We start from the raw sequence: 25,629 nt of genomic DNA, 5'->3' as shown, positions 1-25,629 counted from the left end.
AGACTGGGGTTAGCATTCCTGGAACATTGATCTTTGGTGTGTGTATGTGGTAGTGTGTTTAAACTTAGGGGAGCTGGATCTTATCAAGAGTGGAAATAGATCTGAATCTTCCCTTTGTTTTCTGTGTCTGTCTGTGTATCAGACCAGCCCAACTGGACTTAGTGGGCCTGCTCTCTAAAGAGAGGAGTTGTGGCTAGCAGAGCCTGGTGTTCATGTAGACTCTGCTAGCCTGGCTCCTGGTCTGGGTTCTTGAGTCTTGTAGATAATTAGGGACACTCAGTCTTGATTAACAAAGTTAGTTATGTTCATGATAGTTAAGTTATTATCTTAGTTAACTAACTAAGTTAGTTAGTTAGTTCATGATGCCAGCCATCATGAAATAAAATAAGATTAAAACCATCAGACTTTATGCTGAACTGTATCTGGAGTTCAAAGATGATCTTGACACAGAATTTCCTCCTGTTTGGAGTTCTTCAGTCTTTTTTCTCTTTGTTTCCCCATATTTTCATTTTATTTGTTTATTTTTAATTGGAGGATAATTGCTTTACAATGTTGTGTTGATTTCTGCTGTACAAGATCGTGAATCAGTCATGATCATACATATATCCTCTCTTAAACCTTGGACTCTGTTCAATCCTGTGTGCTGTAGCCCACCAGGCTTCTCTGTCTGTGGAATTCTCCAGGCAAGAATACTGGAGTTGGTTGCCATTTTCTTTTCAGGCAGTTCTGCCCAACCCAGGGATTGAACCAGTGTCTCCCGCATTGTAGGCAAATTCTTTACCATCTGAGCTACCAGGGAAGCCCTATTTTCACTTTATTTATTTATTTATTTTTAATTGGAGAATAATTACTCTACAATGTTATGTTGGTTTCTGCCATGCAACATCATGAATCAGTCATAATTATACATATATATCACCTCCCTCTTAAACCTCCCTCCCCTCCACATCCCACCCATCTAGGTTTTCACAGCACCAGGTTGAGCTCCTTGTATTACACAGCAACTTCCCTTTAGCTAAGTTGCTGAGTCATGTCCAACTCTTTGCAACCCCCTGGACTGTAGCCTGCTAGGCTCCTCTGTCCATGGGATTCTCCAGGCAAGAATACTGGAGTGGGTTGCCATTTCCTACTCCAGGGGATCTTCCCAACCCAGGGATTGAACCTGTGTCTCCTGCATTGGCAGGTTGATTCTTTACCACTGAGCCACCTCTGTTTTACACATGATAGAGTATATATGTCAGTGCTATTTTTCTCTCTCAATGTATGTCCCACCCTCTCCTTCCCCTGCTGTGTCCACAAGTCTGTTTTCTACATCTGCTTCTCCATTCCTTCCCTGAAAATAGATTCATCAGTATAATTTTTATAGATTCCACATTTATGCATTAATTTATGATACTTGATTTTCTTTTTCTGACTTACTTCTCTGTATATAACAGGTTGTAGTTTCATCCACCTCACTACAACGGACTCAAATTCATTCCTTTCTATGGAATTGCCAACATTCATTGGATCTTAGAGAAAGCAAGGCAATTCCAGAAAAATATTTATTTCTGCTTCATTGATTATGCTAAAGCCTTTGACTGTATGGACCACAACAAACTGGAAAATCCTTCAAGAATTGGGAATACCAGACCATCTTACCTGCCTCTTGAGAAACCTGTATGCAGGTCAAGAAGCAACAGTTAGAACTGGACATGGAACAATGGACTGTTTCAAAATTGGGAAAGGAATACAAGGCTGTATATTGTCACCATGTTTATTTAACTTGTATGTAATGAGAAATGCTGAACTGGCATTTGTGAGTTATAAGCTGGAATCAAGAATGCTGGGAGAAATATTAGCAACCTCAGATATGCAGATGATACTACTCTAATGGCACAAAGCAAAGAAGAACTAAAGGGCCTCTTAATGAGGGTGAAAGAGGAGAGTGAAAAAGCTGGTTTAAAATTCAGTATTAAAAAACTAAGATCATGGCATCTGATCCCATCACTTTTTGGTAAATAGAAGGGGAAAAATTCTAAGCAATGACAGATTTTCTCTTCTTGAGCTCTAAAATCAATGCGGATGGTGACTGCAGCCTTGAAATTAGAAGACGCTTGTTTCTTGGAAGGAAAGCTATGACAAATCTAGACAGCATATTAAAAAGGAAAGACATCATCTTGCTAACAAGATGTAAGGTCTGTATAGTCAAAGTTATGGTCTTTCTAGTAGTCATGTATGGATGTGAGAACTGGACCGTAAAGAAGGCTGAGCACCAAAGAATTGATGCTTTCAAATTGTGGTGCTGGAGAAGACTCTTGAAAGTTCCTTGGACAGCGAGGAGATCAAACCAGTCAATCCTAAAGGAAATCAACCCTGGATATTCATAGGAAGGACTAACGTTGAAGCTGCAGCTCCAATACTTTGGCCACCTGATGTGAAGAGCTAACTCAATGGAAAAGACTCTGATCCTGGGAAAGATTGAGGGCAGGAGGTGAAGCGGGCAACAGAGGATAAGATGGTTGGATGACATCACTGATTCAATGGACTTGAACTTGGGCAAACTCCAGGAGATGGTGAAGGACAGGGAGGCCTGGTGTGCTGCAGTCCATGGGGTTGCAAAGAGTCAGACATGACTTAGTGACTGAAAAACAACAACAAATATTCCATTGTATACATGTACCACAATTTCTTTATCCATTCATCTCTTGATGAATATCTAGATTGCTTCCATGTCCTGGCTATTGTAAATAGTGCTGCAGTGAACACTGAGGTACACACGTCTTTTTGAATTATGGTTTTCTCAGGGTGAATGCTCAGTTGTGAATTGTTGGGCCATATGGTAGTTTTATTCCTAGATTTTTAAGGACTTCCATACTGTTCTCCATAGTGGCTGTATCGATTTACATTCCCATCAACAGTGTAAGAGGGTTCCCCTTTCTCCACATGCTCTCCAACATTTATTGTTTGAAGGTTTTTTGATGATGGCCAATCTGAGTGGTATGAGGTGGTACCTCATTTAGTTTTGGTTTGCATTTCTTTAATACTGAGTGATGTTGAGCATCTTTTCATGTGCTTATTGGCTATCTGTGTGTCTTTGGAGAATTTTCCATTTAGATCTTCTGCCTATTTTTTGATTGGGTTGTTTGTCTTTCTGATATTGAGTTTCATGAGCTGCTTATATATTTTGTAGATTAATTCTTTGTCAGTTGTTTCATCTGCAATTATTTTCTCCCATTTTGATGGTTGTCTTTTCATCATGTTTATTGTTTCCTTTGCTGTGCAAAAGGTTTTAAGTTTAATTATATCCCATTTGTTTATTTTTGTTTTATTTCCATTACTCTAGGAATGTGGGTCAAAGAGAATCTTGCTGCGATTTATGTCAAAGAGTGCTCTGCCTACTTTTCCTCTTAAAGTTTTATAGTTTCTGGCCTTACATTTAGGTCTTTAATCCATTTCAAGTTTATTTTTGTGTGTGGTGTTAAGAAGTGTTCAAATACCTTTCTTTTACATGTAGCTGTCCAGTTTTTTAATTATCACTGATTGAAGAGGCTGTCTTTTCTCCATTGTATGTTAGTAATTTTTTTTAAGGCCTTTGACTAATTGCGTGAGGCCCACCCACATTATACAGGTGTCTTGCTGGTCTCTGAACCTATGGTAGACAAAGTGTGAGCTGGGAAGCTGGATGAAAGTGCGAGGAGCCATAGGAACTACAGACATGCTTTATTTCCTAGTGTCACGATGGTATGATCACTCACCTAGAGCCAGACATCCTGAAATGTGAAGTCAAGTAGGTCTTAGAAAGCATCACTACAAACAAAGCTAGTGGAGGTGATGGAATTCCAGTTGAGCTATTTCAAATTCTGAAAGATGATGCTGTGAAAGTGCTGCACTCAATATGCCAGCAAATTTGGAAAACTCAGCAGTGGCCACAGGACTGGAAAAGGGCAGTTTTCATTCCAATCTCAGAGAAAGGCAATGCCAAAGAATGCTCAAACTACTACACAATTGCACTCATCTCATACGCTAGTAAAGTAATGCTCAAAATTCTCCAAGCCAGGCTTCAGCAATATGTGAACCATGAACTTCCAGATGTTCAAGCTGGTTTTAGAAAAGGCAGAGGAACCAGAGATCAAACTGCCAACATCTGCTGGATCATGGAAAAAGCAAGAGGGTTCCAGAAAAACATGTATTTCTGTTTTATTGACTATGCCAAAGCCTTTGACTGTGTGGATCACAATAAACTGTGGAAAATTCTGAAAGAAATGGGAATACCAGACCACCTGATCTGCCTCTTGAGAAATTTGTATGCAGGTCAGGAAGCAACAGTTAGAACTGGACATGGAACAACAGACTGGTTCCAAATAGGAAAGGGAGTACGTCAAGGCTATATATTGTCACCCTGCTTATTTAACTTCTATGCAGAGTACATCATGCGAAACCCTGGGCTGGAAGAAGCACAAGCTGGAATCAAGATTGCTGGGAGAAATCTCAATAATCTCAGATATGCAGATGACACCACCTGTATGGCAGAAAGTGAAGAGGAACTCAAAAGCCTCTTGATGAAAGTGAAAGTGGAGAGTGAAAAAGTTGGCTTAAAGCTCAACATTCAGAAAATGAAGATCATGGCATCCGGTCCCATCACTTCATGGGAAATAGATGGGGAAACAGTGGAAACAGTGTCAGACTTTATTTTTCTGGGCTCCAAAATCAGTGCAGATGGTGGCTGCAGCCTTGAAATTAAAAGACGCTTACTCCTTGGAAGGAAAGTTATGACCAACCTAGATAGCATATTGAAAAGCAGAGACATTACTTTGCCAACAAAGGTCTGTCTAGTCAAGGCTGTGGTTTTTCCAGTGGTCATGTATGGATGTGAGAGTTGAACTGTGAAGAAAGCTGAGGTCTGAAGAATTGATGCTTTTGAACTGTGGTGTTGGAGAAGACTCTTGAGAGTCCCTTGGACTGCAAGGAGATACAACAAGTCCATTCTGAAGGAGATCAGCCCTGGGATTTCTTTGGAAGGAATAATGCTGAAGCTGAAACTCCAGTACTTTGGCCACCTCATGCGGAGAGTTGACTCATTGGCAAAAACTCTGATGCTGGGAGGGATTGGGGGCAGTAGGAGAAGGGGACGACAGGATGAGATGGCTGGATGGCATCACTGATTCGATGTACATGAGTTTGAATGAACTCTGGGACATGGTGATGGACAGGGAGGCCTGGCGTGCTGGGATTCATGAGGTCGCAAAGAGTCGGACACCGCTGAGTGACTGAACTGAACTGATTCCCATTTTACTGTGTGTGTGTGTGTGTGTGTGTTTGTGTTTGCATTTTTAACATCTGCTGAGGTGGCCTCCACTGTACATTGAGTTGCCTGTTCACTGGGCTGTCCAGGTTATCTCTGTAGGTACCAGTATTTTTTTTTACTTATTTATTTTTAACTGAAGGATAATTGCTTTACAGTATTGCATTGGTTTCTACCAAACAACATGAATCAGCCATAGGTTTATCCATGCCCCTCCAACTTGAACATCTCTCCCCATCTCACCCCTCTAGATTGTTACCCAGCCCCTGATGAGAGTTCCCTGAGTCAGACAGCAAATACCCATTGGCTATCTCTTTTACATATGGTAATGTATACTTCCATTTTACTCTCTCCATACATCCCTTTCCTTCCTCCCCCACTAGCCTTGTCCCTAAGTCTGTTTTCTATGTCTGTGTCTTTATTGCTGTTCTGCAAATAGGTTCATCTGTACTATCTTTCTAGATTCCACATATGTGCATTAGTATTTGATATTTGTTTTTCTCTTTCTGACATAATTCACTCTGTATAATAGGCTCTAGTTCATCCACCTCATTAGGGCTGACTCAAATGCCTTCCTTTTAATGGCCGAGTAATATTCCATTGTATATATGTACCACCACTTATTTTTCTTTTTAGTTAATTTATTTATTTTAATTGGATGCTGATTACTTTATAATATTGTAGTTATTTTTGCCATACATTGGCATGGCAATGGGTGTACATGTGTTCCCCATCCTGAACCCCTCTCCCACTTCCCTCCCCACCCCATCCCTCAGGGTCATCCTAGTGCTCCGGCCCTGAGCACCCTGTTTCATGCACTGAACATGAATGGTGATCTGTTTCACATATGGTAATACACATGTTTCATTGCTATTTTCTCAAATCATCCCACCCTCGCCTTCTCCCACAGAGTCCAAAAGTCTGCTCTTTATCTCTGTGTCTCTTTAGCTGTCTCAAATATAGGGTCATCTTTACCATCTTTCCAAATTCCATATATATGTGTTAATATACAGTATTGGTGTTTTTCTTTCTAACTTACTTCACTCTGTACAATAGGCTCCAGTTTCATCCACCTCATTAGAACAGATTCAAATGCATTCTTTTTAATGGCTGAATAATATTCTATTGTATATATGTACCACAGCTTTCTTATCCATTTGTCTGCTGATAGACATCTAGGTTGTTTCCTAGTTATTGTTAACAGTGTTGTGATGAACATTGGGGTACATGTGTCTCTTTCAATTTTGGTTTGTTCTAGTTCTGTGAAAAATACCGTTGGTAGCTTGATAGTGATTGCATTGAATGTATAGATCGCTTTGGGTAGTATACTCATTTTCACTATATTGATTCTTCCAATCCACGAACATTGTGTATTTCTCCATCTGTTTGTGTCATCTTTGTTTTCTATCATTAGTGTTTTATAGTTTTCTATATATAGGCCTTAGTTTCTTTAGGTAGATTTATTCCTAAGTATTTTATTCTTTTTGTCACAATGGTGAATGGAATTTTTGCCTTAATTTCTCTTTCTATTTTCTCATTGTTAGTGTATAGGAATGCAAAGATTTCTCTGTGTTAATTTTATATCCTGCAACTTTACTATATTCATTGATTAGCTCTAGTAATTTTCTGGTGGTGTCTTTAGGGTTTTCTATGTAGAGGAACATGTCATCTGCAAGCAGTGAGAGTTTTTCTTCTTTTCCAATCTGGATTCCTTTTATTTCTTTTTCTTCTCTGACTGCTGTGGCTAAAACTTCCAAAACAATGTTGAATAGTAGTGGTGAGAGTGGGCACCCTTGTCTTGTTCCTGACTTTGGGGCAAATGCTTTCAGTTTTTCTCCATTGAGGATAATGTTTGCTGTGGGTATATCAGATATGGCTTTTATTATTTTGTGGTATGTTCCTTTTATGCCTGCTTTCTGGAGGATTTTTTAAAAAAATCATAAATAGATACTGAATTTTGTCAAAGGCTTTCTCTGCATCTATTGAGATAATTGTATGTTTTTTATCTTTAAGTTTGTTAATGTGGTATATCACATTGATTGATTTGTGAATATTGAAGAATCCTTGCATCCCTGAGATAAAGCCCACTTTGTCATGATGTATGATCTTTTTAATATGTTTTTGGATTCTGTTTGCTAGAATTTTGTTGAGGATTTTTGCATATATGTTCATCAGTGATATTGGCCTGTAGTTTTCTTTTTTTGTGGATATTTGTCTAGTTTTGGTATTAGGGTGATGGTGGCTTCATAGAATGAGTTTGGAAGTTTACCTTCCTCTTCAATTTTCTGGAACAGTTTGAGTAGAAAAGGTGTTAGCTCTTCTCTAAATTTTTGGTAGAATTCACCTATGAAGCCATCTGGTCTTGGGCTTTTGTTTGCTGGAAGATTTTTGATTACAGTTTCAATTTCCGTGCTTGTGATGGGTCTGTTAAGATTTTCTATTTCTTCCTGGTTGTTGGGAAGCCCAGTACAAAATAGCCAGTTGGAGGAAGTCCTTGGGAAAATGGCGAAGGGCCAGAAATACCCCGGCTTGGTGTGCTGGGGCAGAAAAACATCTCCTGCCTTTGGTTATGCCCGGCGCCAAGATTTAATAATAAATATTAAGGATGTTGCTTGAGAAAATGGGTATGGGATAAGCACATGAGTCACTTAGAGTGCGCTGTCCTTGAAATATTTTTACTGATCAGGTGTTAACCCCGTACGCACTCTGCTGGCTGTATACTCTAAGCTCTTTGTTCCTACTTCTATAAAAAGGCTTGACTGCAGAAGTAAACTTGTCAGTCCTTGCAAGAGACTGTCCGAGTATCCTTCTTTCAGGTTCGTCACTTCTAAGTCCCAGGGAGAAAATCCCCAACACTGGTTCAGTTTTGGGAGGTTATACTTTTCTAAGAATTCATCCATTTCTTCCAAGCTGTCCATTTTATCATCATATAGTTGCTGATAGTAGTCTCTTATGATCCTTTGTACCTCTGTGTTGTCTGTTGTGATTTCTCCATTTTCATTTCTAATTTTGTTGATTTGATTCTTCTCCTTTTTTTTTTTCTTGATGAGTCTGGCTAATGGTTTGTCTATTTTATTTATCTTCTCAAAGAACCAGCTTTTAGTTTTGTTGATTTTTGCTATAGTCTCCTTTGTTTCTTTTTCATTTATTTCTGCCCTAATTTTTATGATTTCTTTCCTTCTACTAACCGTGGGGTTCTTTATTTTTTCTTTTTCCAGTTGCTTTAGGTGTAAAGTTAGGTAATCTATTTGATTTTTCTCTTGTTTCTTGAGGTAAGCTTGTATTGCTATGAACCTTCCCTTTTGCACTGCTTTTACCAAATCCCATGGGTTTTGGGTTGTGGTGTTTTCATTTTCATTTGTTTCTATGCATATTTTGATTTTTTTAATTTCTTCCATGATATGTTGGTTATTCAGAAGCATGTTGTTTAGCCTCCATATATTTGTATCTTTAATAGTTTTTTTTTTCTGTAGTTGACATCTAATCTTACCGCATTGTGATCAGAAAATATGCTTGAAATGATTTCATTTTTTTTTTGAATTTACCAAGGCTAGATTTATGGCCCAGGATGTGATCTATCCTGGAGAATGTTCCAGGATGTTCCTTTTGACAAAAAGGTGGAATTCATTGTTTTGGGGTGAAATGTCCTATAGATATCAATTAGGTCTAACTGGTCCATTGTATCATTTAAAGTTTGTGTTTCCTTGCTAATGATCTGTTTGGTTGATCTATAGGTGTGAGTGGGGTATTAAGGACTCCCATTATTATTGTGTTACTGTTAATTTCTCCTTTCATCCTTGTTAGCATTTGCCGTACATATTTTGGTGCTCCTATGTTGGATGCATATATATTTATAATTGTTATATCTTCTTCTTGGATTGATCCTTTGATCATTATGTAGTATCCTTCTTTGTCTCTTTTCGTGGCCTATATTTCAAAGTCTATTTTTTCTGATATGAGTATTGGTACTCCTGCTTTCTTTTGGTCTCCGTTTGCATGAAATGACTTTTTCCAGCCCTTCACTTTCAATCTGTATGTGTCCTTTGGTTTGAGGTGGATCCCTTGTAGACAACATATATAGGGGTCTTTTTTTTTTTTTTTTTATCCATTCAGCCAGTCTTTGTCTTTTGGTTGGGGCTTTCAACCCATTTACGTTTAAGGCAGTTATTGATAAGCATGATCCCATTGCCATTTACTTTGTTGTTTTGGGTTTGAGTACATAAACCTTTTCTGTGTTTCCTATCTAGAGAATATCCTTTATCATTTGTTGAAGAGCTGGTTTGGTGGTGCTGAATTCTCAGCTTTTGCTTGTCTGTAAAGCTTTATATTTCTCCTTCATATCTGAATGAGATTCTTGATGGGTATAGTAATCTTTGTTGTAGGTTTTTCTCTTTCATCACTTTAAGTATGTCCTGCCATTCCCTTCTGGCCTGAAGAGTTTCTATTGAAAGATCAGCTGTTAGCCTAATGGGGATGTTATTTGTTGCTTTCCCCTTGCTGCTTTTAATATTTGCTCTTTGTGTTTGATTTAATTAGTTTGATTAATATGTGTGTTGGGGTCTTTATCCTTGGGTTTATTCTGTTTGGGACTCTCTGGCTTTCTTGGGCTTGGATGGCTATTTCCTTCCCCATTTTAGGGAAGTTTTCAACTATTATCTCCTCAAATATTTTCTCATGGCCTTTCTTTTTTTTTTTCTTCTGGGACTCCTATGGTTCGAATGTTGGGGTGTTTAACATTGTCCCGGAGGTCTATGAGGTTGTCCTCATTTCTTGTAATTCTTTTTTCCTCTCTGCTTCATTGATTTCCACCATTCTATCTTCCACCTCATCTATCCTATTTTCTGCCTCAGTTATTCTACTGTTGGTTTCCTCCAGAGTGCTTTTGATCTCAGTTATTGCATTATTTTTTATTGATTGACTCTTCTTTATTTCTTCTAGGTCTTTGTTAAACATTTCTTACATCTTCTCAATCTTTATCTCTAGTCTATTTATCTGTAACTCCATTTTGTTTTCAAGATTTTGGACCATCTTTACTATCATTATTCCAAATTCTTCTCCAGGTATTCTCCCTATCTCCTCTTCTTTTGTTTGGTTTGATGGGCATTTATCATGTCCCTTTACCTGCTGAATATTTCTCTGCCTTTTCATTTTGTTTAGATTGCTGTGTTTGGCATGGCCTTTCTGTAGGCTGGAAGTTTGTGATTCCTCTTTATTGTGAAGCTAGTTCCCTGTGGGTAGGGTTGGACGAATGGTTTGTCAAGGTTTCCTGGTTAGGTGTTGGAACCAGCCCAACAACAACCTGACATGAGGGAGCAGTGCCGCAGAAGAATAAAGAAAATTAAGACTCAGAAATTAGGTAAAGATCAGGGGCTGATGCTATTTGCAGGCAAAAGCCAAGATCCTGATCCTTGCTGGCTTTTTATTGCTAACATCTACTTCCTTGTGTGTGCTCTAAAGACATCTGTTTTTTACAATTTCAGATCGGGGATAATGATATACAATGCACAGTCCTCAACGTCAAACCTTCAGGCCTTTCATGACTATGTTTAGCCCTTCAGCAACCTTTCTCAGCAACTCCCTCAAGGCTCTGGTCACAAGAATAGTCACTAATATTTTTCAATCAATCACATCACTACTTCAGCGTTTTGTTTTCAAGATGGTTTTCCATGATGTACTTTTTACTGCTCCCAGCCCTTCGCCTGGGGGTCATGAGAAAGTCATTCTTCAAAGAAGCCCTGTTAATTATAGTACAGGCCTGTGCATAGCATATTCCCTATAGTTAGGGAAGCTTGCGTCTGTGTTCTGGATAGAGCTGTATCTCTTCTTTCTGGAGTGCAATGAAGTGTCCAGTAGTAAGTTTTGGGGTGTCTCTGGGCTTGGTGTGACAGCCTGTATTTTAAGGCTCAGGGCTGTGTTCCTGTGTTGCTGGAGAATTAGCATGGTATGTTTTGCTCTGGAACTTGTTGGCTCTTGGGTGGAGCTTGGTTTCAGTGTAGGTATGGAGGCTTTTGGATGAGCTCTTGTCTATTAATGTTCCCTGGAATCAGGAGTTCTCTAGTGTTCTCAAGTTTTGGATTTAAGCCTCCTGCCTCTGGCTTTCAGTCTTATTTTTAAAGTAGCCTCAAGACTTCGGCATCCTTACAGCACAGATGATAAAACATCTAGGTTAATAGTGAAAAGATTCTCTACAGTGAGGGACACCCAGAGAGGTTCACAGAGTTACATGGAGAAGAGAAGAGGGAGGAGGGAGATAGATAGAGGTGTCCAGGAGAAGAGGTGGAGTCAAAAAGGGAGAGACCAATCTAGCCAGTAATCAGTTCCCTAAGTGTTCTCCGCTGCCCAGAACACCCAGAGAGATTCACAGAATTAAGTAAAGAAGAGAAGGGGAGGGAGGAGATAGAGGGGACCTGGGGGAGAAAAGGGACAGTCAAAGAGGGGAGAGCAATCAAGCCAGTAATCACACCCCTAAGTGAAAATGGATACTGAAGATTAGATTCTTAAAGGTACAAAATTGATAAAAAATACCAAAAAAATAAACATTAAAAATCTAGAGTAGAGTTTAGACTCTCAAAAATACAACGTTAAAAATACAAAACAAAATCAATCACAAAGATTATAAAAAAAAATATATCTATATATGGGAGGAGGAGCTAAGATGGCAGAGGAATAGGATGGGGAGACCACTTTCTCCCCCATAAATTCATCAAAAGAACATTTAAACACCAAGTAAATCCCACAAAACAACTTCTGAATGCCGGCAGAAGACATCAGGCACCCAGAAAAGCAGCCCATTGTCTTCAAAAGGAGGTAGGAAAAAATATAAAAGACAAAAAAAGAGACAAAAGAGGGAGGGATGGAGCTCCGTCCCGGGAAGGGAGTCTTAAAAAGAGAGAAGTTTCCATACATCAGGAAACACTCTCATTGCCGAGTCTGTGCTGAGCCTTGGAAGCACAGAGGGCAACATAACAGGGAGGAAAAATATATAAACAATGAAAACCCACAGATTATGAGCCCAACGGTAACTCCCCCAGCGGAGAAGCAGCACAGACGTCTGCACCCACCACTAGCAAGCAGGGGCTGGAAAGGGAGGCGTGGGCTGCATCGCTTAGAGAAAGGATCTGGCCTGAATGCCTCGAGTGGTATCTGAGCGAACTAACTTGGGCTAGCAAACCAGACTGTGGGATAACTACCACGTGAAAAGCCAGCCCTAACCTAAGACACTGCCAGGCCCCTGCACAGAACAAAGGACTGAACAGAGATAGCCTGCTGCAGACCATCTCCCTCTGGTGACCGGCAGCCAGAGCTGGAAGGTGGCAATTGCAGCCCCAGAGAGACATTATCTCCATAACTATAAGCAGGCTTCTTGGCTAACTAAGACTTCTTGGGGTTCTGGATGGTCAACATCTGCCTGAGAAGGTGCGCCAGTTGTACACCCCGAAAACTGAGTGGTGGGGAGGTGATAAGTCACAGCAACAGCACACGCCAAACACCTCATCACCTGAGCTACTGGGACCTGGGAAGGGCACAAAACGCAGGCCCAACCAAGTCTGTGCCTCTGAGGACTACCCGAGTGCCTGAACCTGAGCGGCTTAGACCTGGGAAATGCATACGGCCCAGGGCTGGCCTCGGATGGTTCCTGGCAGAGCAACCTAGAGCCTGAGCAGTGTGGACAGGGAGGGCACACGTGCCGTGAGCGGGGGCAGGCCCAGTGTGGCTGAGGCACTGCGAGCACACACCAGTGCTAATTGTTTGCAGTGTCCCTCCTTCCCCACAGTGCGACTGAACAAGTGAGCCTAAAAAAAAGTGTCCACCACTGCCCCCTTTGTGTCAGGGCGGAAATCAGACACTGAAGAGTCCAGCAAACAGAAGAAGCTAAAACAGAGGGAACTGCCTTGGAAGTTACAGGTGCAATAGATTAAAACCCTGTCGTTAGTACCGACTACATAGGAAGGGGCCTATAGATCTTGAGAAATATAAGCTGGACCAAGGAACTAGCCAAAAATGAACTGACCCCACAGTACCCACAACAACACCAGAGAAAGTCCTAGATATATTTTTACTATTTTTACGATCACTCTTTCTTTTTTTTTAATTAAAAACATTTTAAGTCCTCTATTACTCCTTTAATTTTCACTTTTATAACCTACTATTACTTTGCAAAGAAAAGACCCTTTTTTAAAAAAGCAAACTTCATATATATATTTTTAATAATTTTTGTGACTTTGTTTTTTCTTTTCTCTTTCTTTATCTTTTTCTATTCTTTAACATCATATTTATGAAATTCCAAACTCTACTCTAGATTTTTAATTTTTGCTTTTTTGTATTTGTTATCAATTTTGTACCTTTTAAGAACCCAATCTTCAGTACCCATTTTTACTTGGGAGCGAGATTACTGGCTTGACTGCTGTCTCCCACTTTGGACTCTCCTTTTTCTCCACCAGGTCACCTGTGTCTCCTCCCTAACCCCTCTTTACTCTACCCAACTCTGTGAATTTCTGTGTGTACCAGATGGTGGAGAACACATAGGGAAGTGATTACTGGCTGGATCTGTCTCTCTCCTTTTCATTCCCCCCTTTTATCCTCCTGGCCACCTCTGTCTCCTTCCTCCCTCTTCTCTTCTCTGTATAACTCCGTGAACATCTCTGAGTGGCCCAGTTGTGGAGTGCACATAAGGAAGTGATTACTGGCTAGCCCGCTCTCTCCTCTATTGATTCCACCTCATCTCATTTGGGTCACCTCTAACTCCCTCCTCCCTTTTCTCTTCTCCTTGTAACTCTGTGAACCTCTCTGGGTGTCCCTCACTGTGGAGAAACTTTTCATCTTTAACCTAGATGTTTTATCAATGGTGCTGTATAGAGGGAGAAGTCTTGAGACTACTGTAAAAATAAGACTGAAAACCGGAAGCAGGAGGCTTAAGTCCAAACCCTGATTCCAGGGAACTCCTGACTCCAGGGAACATTAATTGACAGGAGCTCATCAAACGCCTCCATACCTACACTGAAACCAAGAACCACCCAAGGGCCAACAAATTCCAGAGCAAGACATACCATGCAAATTCTCCAGCAACACAGGAACACAGCCCTGAGCTCCAATATACAGGCTGCCCAAAGTCACCCCAAAAACCATAAACATCTTATAACTCATTACTAGACACTTCATTGCACTCCAGAGAGAAGAAATCCAGCTCCACCCACCAGAACACTGACACAAGCTTCCCTAACCAAGAAACCTTGACAAGCCACCTGTACAAACCCACACACAGTGAGGAAACTCCACAATAAAGAGAACTCCACAAACTGCCAGAATACAGAAAGGACACTCCAAACTCAGCAATATAAACAAGATGAAGAGACAGAGGAATACCCAGCAGATAAAGGAACAAGATAAATGCCCACCAAACCAAACAAAAGAGGAAGAGATAGGGAATCTATCTGATAAAGAATTCTGAATAATGATAGTGAAAATGATCCAAAATCTTGAAATCAAAATGGAATCCCAGATAAATAGCCTGGAGACAAGGATTGAGAAGTAGCAAGAAACGTTTAACAAGGACCTAGAAAAAATAAAATGAATAATGAATATAATATATAATATTGAATATTGAAATATATAATGAATAATGCAATAAATGAGATCAAAAACACTCTGGACACAACAAATAGTAGAATAACAGATGCAGAAGATAAGATTAGTGAATTAGAAGACAGAATAGTAGAAATAAATGAATCAGAGGGAAAAAAAACGAATTAAAAGAAATGAGGACAATCTCAGAGACCTACAGGACAATATTAAATGCTACAACATTCGAATCATAGGAGTCCCAAAAGAAGAAGACAAAAAGAAAGACCATTAGAAAATACTTGAGGAGATTATAGGTGAAAACTTCCCTAAAATGGGGAAGGAAATAATCACCCAAGTCCAAGAAACCCAGAGAGTCCCAAACAGGATAAAGCCAAGGCGAAACACCACAAGACACATATTAATCAAATTAACAAAGATCAAACACAAAGAACAAATATTAAAAGCAGCAAGGGAAAAACAGCAAATATCACACAAGGGAATTCCCATAAGGATAACAGCTGATCTTTCAATAGAAACTCTTCAAGCCAGGAGGGAATGGCAAGACATACTTAAAGTGATGAGAGAAAAAGAACCTACAGCCCAGATTATTGTACCCAGCAAGGATCTCATTCAAATATGAAGGAGAAATCCTAAGCTTTAAAGACAAGCAAAAGCTGAGAATTGAGCACCACCAAACCAGCTCTCCAACAAATGCTAAAGGATATTCTCTAGACAGGAAACACAAAAATGGTGTATAAATTCAAACCCCAAACAATAAAGTAAATGGCAATGGGATCATACTTATCAATAATTATGTTAAATGTAAATGGGTTGAATGTCCCAACCAAAAGACAAAGACTGGCTGAATGGATACAGAAACAAGACCCCTATATATGTTGTCTACAAGAGACCCACCTCAAAACAGGGGACACATACAGACTGCAAGTGAAGGGCTGGAAAAAGATTTTCCATGCAAAGAGAGACCAAAAGAAAGCAGGAGTAGCAATACTCCTATCAGATAAAATAGACTTTAAAACAAAGGTTGTGAAAAGAGACAAAGAAGGTCACTACATAATGATCAAAGGATCAATCCCAGAAAAAGATATAACAATTATAAATATATATGCACCCAACATAGGAGCACCGCAATATGTAAGACAAATGCTAACAAGCATGAAAGGGGAAATTAACAATAACACAATAATAGTGGGAGACTTTAATACCCCACTCATACCTATGGATAGATCAACTAAACAGAAAATTAACAAGGAAACACAAACCTTAAACGATACAATAGACCAGTTAGACCTAATTGATATCTATAGGACATTTCACCCCAAAACAATGAATTTCACCTTTTTCTCAAGTGCACGTGGAACCTTCTCCAAGATAGATCACATCCTGGGCCATAAATCTAGTCTTGGTAAATTCAAAAAAATTGAAATCATTCCAAGCATCTTTTCTGACCACAAGGCAGTAAGATTAGATCTCAATTACAGGAGAAAAACTATTAACAATTCCAGCATATGGAGGCTGAACAACACGCTGCTAAATAACCAACAAATCACAGAATAAATAAAAAATGAAATCAAAATTTGCATAGAAACGAATGAAAATGAAAACACAACAACCCAAAACCTGTGGGACACTGTAAAAGCAGTACTGAGGGGAAAGTTCATAGGAATACAGGCATACTTCAGGAAACAAGAAAAAAGTCAAATAAATAACCTAACTCTACACCTAAAGCAAGTGGAAAAGGAAGAAATGAAGAACCCCAGGGTTAGTAGAAGGAAAGAAATCTTAAAAATTAGGGCAGAAATAAATGCAAAAGAAACAAAAGAGACCATAGCAAAAATCAACAAAGCCAAAAGCTAGTTCTTTGAAAGGATAAATAAAATTGACAAACCATTAGCCAGACTCATCAAGAAACAAAGGGAGAAAAATCAAATCAATAAAATTAGAAATGAAAATGGAGAGATCAAAACAGACAACACATAAACACAAAGGATCATAAGAGACTACTATCAGGAATTATATGCCAATAAAATGGACAACGTGGAAGAAATGGACAAATTCTTAGAAAAGTACAACTTTCCAAAACTTTCTATTTCCAGGAAGAAATAGAAAATCTTAACAGACCCATCACAAGCACGGAAATTGAAACTGTAATCAAAAATCTTCCAGCAAACAAAAGCCCAGGTCCAGACGGCTTCACAGCTGAATTCTACCAAAAATTTAGAGAAGAGATAACACCTATCCTGCTCAAACTCTTCCAGAAAATTGCAGAGGAAGGTAAACTTCCAAACTCATTCTATGAGGCCACCATCACCTTAATACCAAAACCTGACAAAGATGCCACAAAAAAAGAAAACGACAGGCCAATATCACTGATGAACATAGATGCAAAAATCCTTAACAAAATTCTAGCAATCAGAATCCAACAACACATTAAAAAAATCATACACCATGACCAAGTGGGCTTTATCCCAGGGATGCAAGGATTCTTCAATATCTGCAAATCAATCAATGTAATACACCACATTAACAAATTGAAAAATAAAAACCATATGATTATGCATCTCTGCATCTCAATAGATGCAGAGAAAGCCTTTGACAAAATTCAACATCCATTTATGATAAACACTCTCCAGAAAGCAGGAATAGAAGGAACATACCTCAACATAATCAAAGCTATATATGACAAACCCTCAGCAAACATTATCCTCAATGGTGAAAAATTGAAAGCATTTCCCCTAAAGTCAGGAACAAGACAAGGGTGCCCACTCTCACCACTACTATTCAACATAGTTTTGGAAGTTTTGGCCACAGCAATCAGAGCAGAAAAAGAAATAAAAGGAATCCAAATTGGAAAAGAAGAAGTCAAACTCTCACTGTTTGCAGGTAACACGATCCTCTACACAGAAAACCCTAAAGACTCTACCAGAAAATTACTAGAGCTAATCAATGAATACAGTAAAGTGGCAGGATATAAAGTCAACACACAGAAATCCCTTGCATTCCTATACACTAATAATGAGAAAATAGGAAGAGAAATTAAGGAACCAATTCCATTCACCATTGCAATGGAAAGAATAAAATACTTAGGAATATATCTACCTAAAGAATCTAAGACCTATATATATGGAAAACTATAAAACATTGGTGAAAGAAATCAAAGAGGACACTAATAGATAGAGAAATATACTATGTTCATGGATTGGAAGAATCAATATAGTGAAAATGAGTATACTACCCAAAGCAATCTATAGATTCACTGCAATCCCTATCAAGCTACCAACGGTATTTTTCACAAAGCTAGAACAAATAATTTCACCATTTGTATGGAAATACTAAAAACCTTGAATAGCCAAAGCAATCTTGAGAAAGAAGAATGGAACTGGAGGAATCAACCTGCCTGACTTCAGGCTCTCCTACAAAGCCACAGTTATCAAGACAGTATGGTACTGGCACAAAGACAGAAATATAGATCAATGGAACAAAGTAGAAAGCCCAGAGATAAATCCACACACCTATGGACACCTTATCTTTGACAAAGGAGGCAAGAATATACAATGGAATAAAGACAATCTCTTTAACAAGTGGTGCTGGGAAGACTGGTTAACCACTTGTCAAAGAATGAAACTAGAACACTTTCTAACACCATACACAAAAATAAACTCAAAATGGATTAAAGATCTAAATGTAAGACCAGAAACTATAAAACTCCTAGAGGAGAACATAGGCAAAACACTCTCCAACATACATCACAGCAGGATCCTCTATGACCCACCTCCTAAAATATTGGAAATAAAAGCAAAAATAAACAAATGGGACCTAATTAAACTTAAAAGCTTCTGCACAAAAAAGGAAACTATTAGCAAGGTGAAAAGACAGCCTTCAGAATGGGAGAAAATAATAGCAAATGAAGCAACAAACAACTAATCTCAAAAATATACAAGCAATTCCTGCAGCTCAAGTCCAGAAAAATAAATGACCCTATCAAAAAATGGGCCAAAGAACTATACAGACATTTCTCCAAAGAAGACATACAGATGGCTAACAAACACATGAAAAGATGCTCAACATCACTCATTATCAGAGAAATGCAAATCAAAACCACAATGAGGTACCATTTCATGCCAGTCAGCATGGCTGCGATCCAAAAGTTTACAAGCGATAAATGCTGAAGTGGGTGTGGAGAAAAGGGAACCCTCTCACACTGTTGGTGGGAATGCAAACTAGTACAGCCACTATGTAGAACAGGGTGGATATTTCTTAAAAAACTGGACATAGAACTGCCATATGACCCAGCAATCCCACTGCTGGGCATACACACCAAGGAAACCAGAAGTGAAAGAGACACGTGTACCCCAATGTTCATCACAGCACTGTTTATAATAGCCAGGACATGGAAGCAACCTAGATGTCCATCAGCAGATGAATGGATAAGAAAGCTGTGGTACATATCCACAATGGAGTATTACTCAGCCATTAAAAATAATACATTTGAATCATATCTAATGAGGTGGATGAAACTGGAGCCTATTATACAGAGTGAAGTAAGCCAGAAAGAAAAACACCAATACAGTATACTAATGCATATATATGGAATTTAGAAAGATGGTAACAATAACCCTGTATACGAGACAGCAAAAGAGACACTGATGTGTAGAACAGTCTTATGGACTCTGTGAGAGAGGGAGAGGGTGGGATGATTTGGGAGAATGGCGCTGAAATATGTATAATATCATATATGAAACGAGTCGCCAGTCCAGGTTCGATGCACGATACTGGATGCTTGGGGCTGGTGCACTGGGAAGACACAGAGGGATGGTACGGGGAGTGAGGAGGGAGGAGGGTTCAGGATGGGGAACACATGTATACCTGTGGTGGATTCATGTTGATATTTGGCAAAACCAATACAATATTGTAAATTAAAAAAATATATATATATATGAAATTTGCCTTAAAAATAGGGTCTTTTTTTTTGGCAAGGTAGTAGAATGTTATAAGAATGAAAATTAAAGGAGTAATAAAACTTAAAAAAATAGAAAAAATAAAGAATTGATAGTAGTAAAAATATGTCTAGGTATTTCTCTGGAGCTGTTGCAGGCAGTTTGGGGTAAGTTCAGTTTCAGATAGTTCTTTGTTCCAGCTAGTACTTCTTCTCAAGGTCTATAGGCCCCTTCCAAAGCTTATTCAATTCTAACTACAGGATTTTAATCTGTTGCACCTGTCACTTCCAGAGTGGTTCCCTCTTATTTGTTTATTTTGGCTTCCTCTGTTTGTAGGTCGCTTCAGGATCTAATTTCCTCTGTGACACAAGGGGGTGAAGTTGGTCCCTTATTTAGGCTCACTTGTTCAGTTTTATTGTGGGGAGGGAGGAATGCTGCAAACAAATATCGCTGGTGTGTGTGTGGGGAGTGCGCACAGTGTATGGACCACACTGGGTTTGCCCCAGCTCACAGCGGCTCGTGCTTCCCAGGTCTACACTGCAGATTGCTCTGCAGGGGCACTGTCCAAAGTGGACCCTGTATTTGGTGCACTTCCCAGGTCTAAGCTGCTCAGGTTCAGTTCCTTGGGTACTCTGCAAGGGCATAGACTCAGTTGGGCATGCGTTTTGTGCCCTTTCAGGTCCAAGTAGCTCAGGTGACCAGGTGCTTGGTGAGCACACTGTCCCAGGTGGGCTGTGCGTCTTAATCACCTCCCCCATCCCAGCTGCTCAGTTTCCCAGGTTCCCCGTTGAGAGAGCTGGCTCAGGTGTGTCATGTGTCTCCTTTGTGGAGCTGATCTTAGGCTGCGACCTCCCTGGCAGATGTCAACTGTCCAGGATCCCAGGAAGATGTGGTTAGCAGCTGGAAGCCTACTCCCAGTTTGGTGGAGGATACCAGTCTCTGGGGCTGAGATTGCCCCTTGCCTTCCACCTCTGGCTGTCGCACACCTGCCTCTCTGCCTCTGGTTGGGGGAGGGGCCAGTCCGCAGCCAGCTAGATCTCCTTTGGTCTTTGCTCAATCCATCTTTATCTATTCATCTGTTTATAGACATTTAGTTTGATTCCGTGTCCTAGCTATTGTAATTAGAGCTGCAGTGAACATCGGGGTACATGTGTCTTTTTAAATTTTTGTTTCCTCAGGGTATGTGCCCTGCAGTGGGATTTCTGGGTCATATGGTGGTTTTATTCCTAATTTTTAAAGGAATTTTAATACTGTTCTCCATAGTGGCTATATCAATTTACATTCCCAGCAACAGTGCAAGAGGGTTGCTTTTTCTCCACACTCTCTCCAGCATTTATTGTTTGCAGAATTTTTAATTATGGCCATTCTGACTGGTATGAGGTGATATCTCATGGTAGTTTTGATTTGTATTTCTCTAATAATGAATGACGTTGAACACCTTTCGTGTAATTATTAGCCATCCATATCTTTTCTTTGGAGAAATGTCTGCTTAGGTCTTTTGCCCACTTTTTGATTGGGTTATTTGTTTTTCTGGTATTGATTTGTGTAAGCTGCTTGTATATTTTTGAAATTAACCCTTTGTCAGTTGTTTCATTTGCTATTATTTTTTCCCATTCTGAGGGTTGTCTTTTCACCTTGTTTACAGTTTCCTTTACTGTGTAAAAGCTTTTAAATTTACTTAGGTCCCATTGTTAATTTTTTTTTTTTATTTCCATTACTGCAGGAGGTGGGTCATAGAGGATCTTGCTGTGATTTATGTCATAGAGTGTTCTGCCTATGTTTTCCTCTAAGATTCTATAGTTTATAGTCTTATATTTAGATCTTTAATCCATTTTGAATTTATCTTTGTGTATGGTGTTAGGAAGTATTTTAATTTCATTCTTTTACATGTGACTATCCAGTTTTCCCAGCAGCACTTATTGAGGAAACCATCTTTGCCCCATTGTATGTTCTTGCCTCCTTTGTCAAAAATAAGGATACCAGTGATTTTGTTAGTGCTTTGGTTACAAAGATGTAGAAATTTTGAAAGATTTACCCCTAACCTTACTTGTCCTGTAGGCAGTGTTGTTTTTAATGAACATTTTTCCAGAATGCATCATTTTTCAGGAACAGGTATATTGTATTGTAATAGAAATCCTATACTTTGTTTATACTTAGTGGATGCTTAATAAATGCTGACAGATTTTTTATAATTAGCTACATCACAAGAATTTAAAAAAGTCATTTCAAGGAATGACTGTACTGACAATGAATCAAATTACAAGATCACTTGAATTGTCTAGAATATAAAAGCTTTAAAAGTAATTATAATTTGCATGATGTATTCATTACTACTATTTTAGAGAAGCAGAGATAACTTTTAATTTTCAAAGATTGATGAACAATCATCCATTAGTTTAAGAAGCTGAGTAACAGGAAACCATACTTGTTTTTCAAACCATTTGCAAACTGTAAAAAAGCAGCTGGTCACAAAATGCACCACCATTAAACTGTGGTCCTATTGACAATCCTTGGCTTGACAGGGACACTCATCACTGGCCATATTTACAGTCTGTGTAAAAATTTCACCCTCGGCAATTCATGTTCTGTTGTCTTCTTTGATGCAGTTTGTGTACAGCATTGCCTCACTAAAGGTAATGGAAGTTAGCAAAACATCTACTCTAGAGTTAAAAACATTCACAAAATCACTAGCAATGAGTCATCTCACTTTTTCTGCTTTGATAAAATAGTTCTCATAATTTTCTTTTAATAAGAAAATTTCCTGATAGGATTCTTCCCCTCACCACATCATTAAACCTTTCTTGTTTAGTTGCAGCATACATGGCTTCAGTAGACACATCAATGTCAAATCAGTGACCATATTCTAACCTATCAAATCTTGCCATATTTGATGCCACTTCTTATGTACACAGTACATGGTAGCAGACAATTGAATAACTGGTTGGGGCAGGGACACTTCAATTACTTTGGCCCTCTCAGACTCAAAGAGATTAGCAGCTTTGGACCAAAGAGATTGTACTTCACTTGACAATTCTAGTCTAAGATATTCCTTTGGAATTCTTTTGCTCACATCATTTGCTCACATCTGTTAAACTGGGAAGCATAAATGGTTTTAACAGGATCTTGAATTGTGGTAGAATCTTAGAGATTCTGCCCAGCTAATATACTCAACACAATGGCTGCATTATCCACACATCTAGTTAAGATTCTGGATACATCATTGAATTCACCAGGGGAATGAGGCCATGACAAGAAACTAAGTCATAGCTGTATTTTAAACCAACAACCTCATAGTGGGCAGGTGGATTGCTGGTTGATCCTCTGGAATCTGGTCCTAAAGCAATGAAGCAAGTGAATGCTGACACAGCCACTGCACTCCCTCCTGAGCTTCCTCCAGTTATAAGCCAATTTGAATCCTTATTCTCACCATTAGACTTCTGCTTCCTCTTTTCTCTATATTGTTTGAATAACTCCAATGGTTTTTAACTGGTCACAAAATGCTATCTGTGCTTCTGTATCCCATAGCAAACTCATCTAAGTTTGTTTTTTACCATTAACAGAGCTCCCTGATCCAACAACCTCTGTGTTATTTTAAGGTGATACATAACTTTTCAGCATGTTTGATGCACATATTGTCTCAATGGCAGATGTGCTAAAGTTGTCTTTTACTGAAATAGGAAATTCCATCTAAATCCCCCAGTGAATGACCTTTCTTATATCTTTTCTCTGATTCTTCAACTTGCCTTAAGACTACCTCTTCTGATACAGTAACTTGGTCTTCTTGATAAAGGAGAGCTATCCTTGACAGAGCTCAGTTGGAGTAACTTGGCCTTGTTCTAGTGCCACAGAAACTTCTTGGAGGGTCCAACCCAACGTGGTCCTTGTGCCCTGCCTGCCACCACCAGGACCTGGTGACAAAGAAGGAAGAGGAACAGTTGTTCTTTTGAAGTAGAAGGTGGTTATCGAATTTGTAGCTTTATGGCACAATAGATAAGGGTGTCAAGGTCTTGGAGGCTATTTATTAGGTTTAGGGTAGTAGGTTACTATTCATGTCCATTTTCTTTTTCGAACATCATCACATGTTTGTTTCAGTTGCCCCCTGTGTTGGTTAAGATTCTCTGCCTGTAGGTCCTAGAATTATGCATGGTAAAGCTACTTTTCACAGAAATATAGTTTGTTTTTCACTCATGCAAGAAACCTGGTAAGGCTTTGTATCTGTTTTCTGGGGCTGCCATGACCAAGTACTACAAACCAGGTGGTTAAAACAACAGAAATTTATTGTTTCCCAGTTGTGGAGGTTGGAAGTCTGAAAGCAAGGTGTGAGCAGGGTCACTGATCCCTCTGAATTCTGGCCACAGGGAGAATCTTTCTTTGCTTCTTCTAGATTTTGGTGGCTGCAGGCAAACCTTGGGTTCCTTGGTTTTTAACTGCCACCACTCGAGTTTCTGTTTTCTTCAGGTGGCTGTTTTCTGCCTGTGTTTGTCTCTGGGTCTCCTTATAAGGGCATCAGTCATCTTGGATTCAGGGCCAACCCTACTCCAGTATGATTGCATCTTAATCAGACCCTAATTCCAAATAAAGTCACTTTTTGATGTAACTGGAGTTCCTAGATAGGGCTTTGGCGTATCTTTTGGGAGAGGGATATAATTTAACCTGTAACAAGCTCCATGGCTAGTATGATCCTCCATGATGTCAAATGCATTGTAACCTTGACCAGGCTGGCAGCCTCCAAGGTCTAAGCCATGGGGTGGAGAAAGGTCCTGATTGTTGTCACCCTCCACTGACCTGGATTTAGTCATGTGGCTGCTCCTATCTGCTCAGGAGGCTGGAGAGAGAGGGCCTCTTTCCAGGTTGCCGTGTGCAGCTAAAATCCAAGGTTTTGTTAGCACGGAAGAAAGAGAGAAGGTTTTGAGGATAGCCAGTAGTCTCTGCCACATGTTCATAGTACTTGGGGGTGGGGGTAGGAGTGGTCTCTGTTGTTCAATTTCTCTCCCACTGTGTCTTTTCTCATTGAATTATTTCTAGCATTTAAAGGGTAAGAGGGAGTTTCCTGTATATGATTATATTAGTTTTATAATGATTTTTAAGACTTTATTTTACTCAGCTAAATTGTATTGAATAGTTCCTATTAATAATTGGTGTGGAAAATAGCAACAAGTGGAAGATATGATCATTCTGTTGAGGAGGACAGGACTTTGACTAAGGAGCAGAGACAAGGGTTTATGAAAAGATGCTTGTGAAAAGTAAGAAAGAGATAGAGGCTTAATAGCATTATCTTTTAAGAATGATGATTTTAATGATAGTTAATGACAAGCAGTGGTAGGGATCTGATATACAGGAGGAGGAAAGCAGAGTAAGGCTTTTATTCGGAGTTTCTTCCATAGGTCTTATGTTCCTAGCCTGTCCTTTGTCACCTGATTGCTGAAGGCCTGGGAATGACCTTCCTCTCTGTGCTCCCAGCAGTGTCACATGGTGCTTGGAATCTGGTGGGATTCAGTGAATATTTATGGAATAATTTTCTGTCAAAACCTGTGTGTATTGTTAATGACAGAATAAAAATGTCCCAAATCTTGATCTGTTCAAATTTGGAGACATATTTGTTCTTTAAAGGGTAGCCAGTATACTTGTTAAGAAAGTTACAAAGATAGTTCCATGGCCTGGAACTCTTTTTTTTTTTTTTGGTGTGTGTACATATATACACACTATAAGTTATATGTGTATACTGTATGTACTATACTATATGCTATAATAGTTTATACTGTGTATTATTTAGTATTTCTAATGACCTAACACATAGTGACAGAGAAGGCAATGGCACCCCACTCCAGT

At 39.2% G+C, this 25,629-nt stretch overlaps 1 protein-coding gene across 1 annotated transcript in view; it reads left to right on the top strand.

Moving 5' to 3' along the window:
- LOC102395698 (ATP-binding cassette sub-family C member 4-like) overlaps positions 1 to 25,629 on the top strand; it is a 312,677-nt gene that overhangs the window by 78,818 nt on the left and 208,230 nt on the right. The gene's annotated exons all lie outside the window — the stretch shown is intronic.

Source organism: Bubalus bubalis, chromosome 13 (genome assembly GCF_019923935.1).
Source record: "Bubalus bubalis isolate 160015118507 breed Murrah chromosome 13, NDDB_SH_1, whole genome shotgun sequence".
NCBI lineage: Eukaryota > Metazoa > Chordata > Mammalia > Artiodactyla > Bovidae > Bubalus > Bubalus bubalis.
The sequence above is the reverse complement of the archived record's forward strand: the minus strand, read 5'-3'. Positions and strand labels throughout refer to the sequence as shown.